The sequence below is a fragment of the Rhinolophus hipposideros genome (assembly GCF_964194185.1).
Source record: "Rhinolophus hipposideros genome assembly, chromosome: 5".
Classification (NCBI taxonomy): domain Eukaryota; kingdom Metazoa; phylum Chordata; class Mammalia; order Chiroptera; family Rhinolophidae; genus Rhinolophus; species Rhinolophus hipposideros.
This window is the reverse complement of record NC_138051.1, coordinates 56,783,617-56,789,432: the sequence shown is the minus strand read 5'-3', so window position 1 is coordinate 56,789,432 and position 5,816 is coordinate 56,783,617.

Sequence of the window (5,816 nt, the reverse complement as noted above, 5' to 3'; positions counted from 1 at the left end):
AAAATATCAGTCAGCATTTGTTTTGCAGCCAGTGGTTGTAGTGGCAGCATGCACCGTGAGGAGCAGGAAGAGTGGACCCTCCAAGCTCCTTCCCCAGGAACTACACTCAGCATCTCAGTAAAAAGCCACCATAGCTCTGACCTATATCTGTAAGCATCTGATTTATCTGATTTATCTTAAAGATTTTATTGGGGAAGGGGAACAGGACTTTATTGGGGAACAGTGAGCACTTCCAGGACTTTTTTACAAGTCAAGTTGTTGTCCTTTCAATCTTAGTTGTGGAGGGCACAGCTCAGCTCCAGATCCAGTTGCCGTTTCTAGTTGCAGGGGGCGCAGCCCACCATCCCTTGTGGGAGTCAAACCGGCAACCTTGTGGTTGAGAGGACACGCTCCAACCTACTGAGCCATCCGGGAGCTCAGTGGCAGCTCAGCTCAAGGTGCTGTGTTCAATGTTAGTTGCAGGGGGTGCAGCCCACCATCCCTTGTGGGACTCGAGGAATTGAACCACAACCTTGTGGTTGAGAGCCCACTGGCCCATGTGGGAACCAAACCGGCAGCCTTCCGAGTTAGGAGCACGGAGCTCCAACCGCCTGAGCCACTGGGCCTGCTCTGATTTATCTAGATTTATTCTCTGTATCCATCAGCAAGACAAGTCTTAAGATAATTGCTTCTTCACTTTAGGCCATTTAGGTTTGCAAAAGATTTCATAGGAACGCTCTACTTTCAGATAATGGGGGAAATCTGTATTGGAACAGTATCTGTAAAGTGTTCAGAATGAGGCTCAGAATTTACATGACTTGTCCAGGGTTATTCAGTTGGGAAGAACTAAGGACAGGATTCATACCTAGCCCATCCCATCGGCTTCTCAGGGGAGGGAGTATTTGGGTGCTGGAGGGAGAAGGCAGAGTTGGAGCAAACAGAATGAGCCAGGCTGGGGGTCAGAAGTAGAGTTCTAATTTGGCATGGGCCTCTGCCTCTGAATGTGGACTGGTCTATTCTCTTTTTGAGTCTGGATTTCCTTCTCTGTAAAAATGGGAGGGTAGCAGGTAGGAACCCCCGAATGTGAAAGTACTTCCTGATTTGGGATGGGATGGGAAGCTGATTGATGTCTATTCCCCACTTGACAGGACTCCACCATTGCTGTGTCTCCAGACTTGAGGAAAAGGAAAATGGGGCTGCTGATTATATGTCTGTGGGTGGGAAGGAGAAGGACATCTTGAGATAATAATAGTTAACTCTTAAATTGCACTATGTGTCAGACACTTTTGTAAGCACTTTAATTCCTATAATCCTTGCAACAGTCCTATGAGTAAGCACTATTATTTTCCCTCATTTAATAGATATCCATTTATTGCTATAACAACACTATGAGTTAGATATTATGAATGACCCCATGTGTTCGTAGATTAGGAGACTGAAGTAACAAGAGGTTTAGTCAAACATTCAAGGTCACATGGCCAGAAAGTGGCAGAGGGAGGACTGGCATGCAGCCAGTCTGACTCTAAAACGTGCCCCCAACCACTGTGCCCGCTGACTCTCTGTGCTACAAATGCTGGGCAGTTACTTCATGCCAGGAAGTCACAATTGGAAGGAACTTACATATTTCAACCACTTCATTTACAGTGCAAGATTAGAAAAGGAATTGCCCAGGGTCATTTAGCTCAGTGCAGACAGCCCCGGGCCTCCTGTTGTCCAACCCTGGGGCACTTTTCCCACTGCACAGAACTTTCCTGGGGTGACCAGCTAAGATTCAGGTTCCGCGAATATCAGATGGAAGGGAGCTTAGTGATTATCTTCTCCTACCACCTCATTCTGCGGGTGGAAAAACTGAGGCCCAGCCCTCTGTAGGATGGTACCTGCCATTCTGGAGCTGTTCAACTGCAGGACTTCTTCGGGAGGATGGAGAGGCTCGCAGTGACAAAGCTGGTGTTGGGAAGGGGCAGGGGAACCCCCCTCCCCTCTAGGACACAAGCATGCACAGACCTTCACGTATGAATCTACAGACCCAACACAAATGTGCCTCCCCTGCCAGGGAACTCCCACCCAGTTCACTCCATCACAGCAGGGCTGAGATGTGTGAGCCTGGGAAGCCAAGGCCTGGAGGAAGCAGCCAGAAATATTCCAGATGCTCTGCCCCAGGGACCAGACAGGAAGAGGAGGAGGAGATGGAGGGGGTGGACAAGAGTCCCCATGAGTACTCTCCCAGGCCCTCTGCCAGCTTCTCTCCTTCCCTGAGGTCAGACGTTGACTGACAGGGAGTAGGCCTGACAATCTCCCTTTTGGAGGAAAGTGAGCTCTGCAGTGCCTTGTCCTGACTGTCCTTGCTAGTGGCCTCAGGTAGGAAGAGGGTGTCTGACTATTCCTATTTCACAGATAAGGAAAGGGAGGACTGGAGATGGGATGGGTTTTTCCTTGCTTATGAACGAAGATGTGGAATTGGATTGAACCCTGTACACTGATCCAGGTCCCAGCCCAGCTTCCTCTCCTCACCTGCACTAGCCTTGTCTAAGTAGAAAAACAGCTGTCTCCAGGCTCAAGCTAAGGGGCAGGGTTGAGGAGGAGCTGACCCCCAGGGGACCGCAGTTCTCTCTCAAAGGGTCTATTTCAGGCACCTAGTAAGTAGGTGGAGCCATTGCGTGGACCTCTCCCCAGGGCAGGAAGGGAAAAGAGATCACATCCCTTTCAGCTGAAGCTCGCTTCCAGTCCCAGGTTTTCCAAGTCAAGCCCTGGCTTGAGTGGGTTAGGACGCTGGTACACACACCAGCTCTCACCCTCAGCAGCCAGGCAGTAAGGAGGACGTCATCCAAGGTGGGGGTCGTGGTTCTGAGGCTCGGCTAAGGATCATGCCTTTGGCTCCACCCCAAGGCCCCAGGGGGGTGTTGTCTGCAGCTGGTAAGTTTCCTCCTCCCAAACTGAGCATCCCTCTGGGACTTGGAGAGGACAAGGAACTCTCCTGGCTGTGGGCAGCCCACGGAGTTCCCAGGCCCTGCCCGACCCTGCACCAACCTCCCTCTGTGCTTTGCAGCCCTTACGCTGTGGTAGGCTGGACGTGGGAGCAAGGAAAGGGGCTGTGTCAGACCCTCTGAGCCCCTCTAGAGCACACACCCAGCCTTTTTAGTCTCTATCTATAATGACTGGCCCATAGTAAGGAGTCTGTTCAGTGGACTCCTGGGCCCTAACCAGTCTGATGGAGGAGACAAAGCTCTTGCCCTGGGAGACCGCCCCACCCCCGCCTGATGGGGAACCCCTGGTCTTTGCCACCCATGGTGGTTATTTCTGCACACAGGGTAGTGAGGACATTGCCTGGACCTGAAGAAGGAAGAGCACTGGTTTATGAGTCAGGATTCCTGCTGGGCTCTGATGGTGGGGCTACCGCTGACTTGCAAAAACCACCCAGCCTCTCCGGGCCTCAGTTCTTCATCTGTAAAATGGAGTTTGGATTTGACTTCTGAATTTCTGTTCAGCTTTGACATCTGAATTTACCATTGAACATCTACAGGCGTAGATGTTATATTGTGCTTCCAGAGAATGCAGTGACATCACAAGGGGTCTCAAAAGCTTCGCTTTATGTGAATGGCTCTTGGGGGGTGGGAGGCAAGGGGAGGGCCTGGCATACAGAAATCCTCATAGGTCCTACCTCTAGACCTGTACATGCCCTGCTCATCCCCTCCAGAGACATCTATTGAGCACCTGCTACATGCCACATCCTCTGCATTTTGAGTACTTGAGGGCCTCCTATAAGAGCCTCAAAGAGGGTGGTGGTGATAAAGAGGGTTGGGCTACTTACACTAGAAGAACCTCTCTTCTTAACCTGCAGTGTCCAAACCTCTGGTCACTAAACAGTTTTAGCTTCTTGGTAGGTGGCTGAGAAGTGTGTGCTATTCATGTTCAGGGGGAGTGGAGGGAACTATCATTTGCTTTTTTGGGCCATGGGCCAAGCCCTGGGTGAGATACTTTCATGATACCTAATCCTTAGTATTACCCTTATTTTAAGGATGAAGAAACGAGACCCAGAAGAGCAAAGTAGCTAATTCCAGACAAGCAGCTCCCAGATGAGGAGATGGGAAAGGGACAGGTTTCCTCCCAAGCCTCAGTGGAGGAACAACTTTGGATACTTACCGTGTCTCCCCAAGAATAAAACGGGGTCTCATATTAATTTTTGCTCCAAAAGACGCATTAGGGCTTATGTTCAGGGGACATCATCCTGAAAAATCACGCTAGGGCTTATTTTCTGGTTAGGTCTTATTTTGGGGGAAACACGGTAACAGTCACAGCTGAGGGCCTGAGTAACCAGCTGGCAACCACTTTAGATATAATCTCTCAACTGGAAGGGAATTAAGGGTCATCTCATCCCATCCTGCAAGTCATGATGGAGTCTCGTCTACAACACCTCCTTGAAATGGTCACCCTTTGGTTGCCTCACTTCCTGCAAAGACAATCCCTTCTAACTATGGACAGTTCAGATGGTCAGAGCTCACCCTCGCACTGAGCTAGAACCTGCCTCCTTACAGCTCCCATCGACTGGTTAGTATGAGTTTTAAAGATAAGAAAAGTATTATAACTCCTCCAGCATCACATAAACATGGAAGTAGGAGAACCCAAGTTTACACCTAGTTGGGCCTGTGGGGGTCCACAGCTTGCCCTCTCTCTGGCATCTGTCCAGTGAGACTGGTTTCTCTCCCCAGAAACCCCCTCCAGAAACTGTCCTCACAGGACTGGAACCAGCCCAGGGATGTGGCTGGAACTTGGCTCCCACTTTTCAAAAGAAAACCCTTGGCCATTAGCTCTGTGAGCAATTCTGGTTTGAGGGTGTAATCTAAACAGATTCCTCCCAACACCTTAGAGTCTTAATACATAGCTGGTTTACCATGATCTCCCAAAAACAATTAGGCTGAGTCAATATTCCTGTCCTGTCCTTTTTGGTTGAGAAGTTATTCTCATCAGGCTCTGATCCCCTACCCTCTGCCTGCTGACCTGGGTTTCCGTGGTTTCTCTTGTGCAAGGGTGGGTAGATTAGCTGGGGTAAGGGGGAGGTTGGCCTTGGAGGGAGAAGGGCAGCACTGAGAGGTCTCTGAGACTTCCATGCCCTTCCCCACTCTAGCCTGCAGTATATTCCAAAAGAGAGGTCCCACGGGGTTCTAGAAAGTACTCAGGCCTGAAGCCCAGAGCTGATTCTGTCACTGTTAGGCCTGAATCACATCATGGACTTTTGGATTTATTTTCCCCTTTTTTTGTAGTATAGATGAGAAAAAAGCCAAAGAAGTGAGGTGACTTGCCCAAGGTCACCAGTGACGAAGCTCACACTAGATCTTAAGTGTCTAGATTACCCCTGTGGGCCCTTTGCCCTGTGTCCAACATGACCATATTTACCCTGTGTCCAAGGGGAATGACAAATGATCCCTGCCAGGGTCATCCACCAATCCCAGAATCCTAGGCAAGAGGGAGTGCAAGGTGTTGGAACAAATACCCTGTTTACACATAGGCCATAAACACATGCAACTCATTAGCTCTGATCAGGGAACAAACTAATCCAGAATGGGGTAGGTATCTTAAAGCCATATTGGCCCTGAAATATTAGTAAGGAGGCCTCATCCTCCCCCTCTCAGGAGCTTGGGTTCTGTCTGCCTGGGTGCTGCAGTATTGTCTGAGAGCTCCCAACAAAGGCAAGATAAGGTAACGTAGTGCGGGAAATTGTGTGCTGAGCTGGCTATGACCTAGAAAAAGCGCGAGTCTTGAGTTGAACCCAGCAGGCTTCCCGGAGGAGGAGGCGGGGCCAGCCAGGTAGAACAAAGGGAGGGATGGGTTTTCTCGCTGGT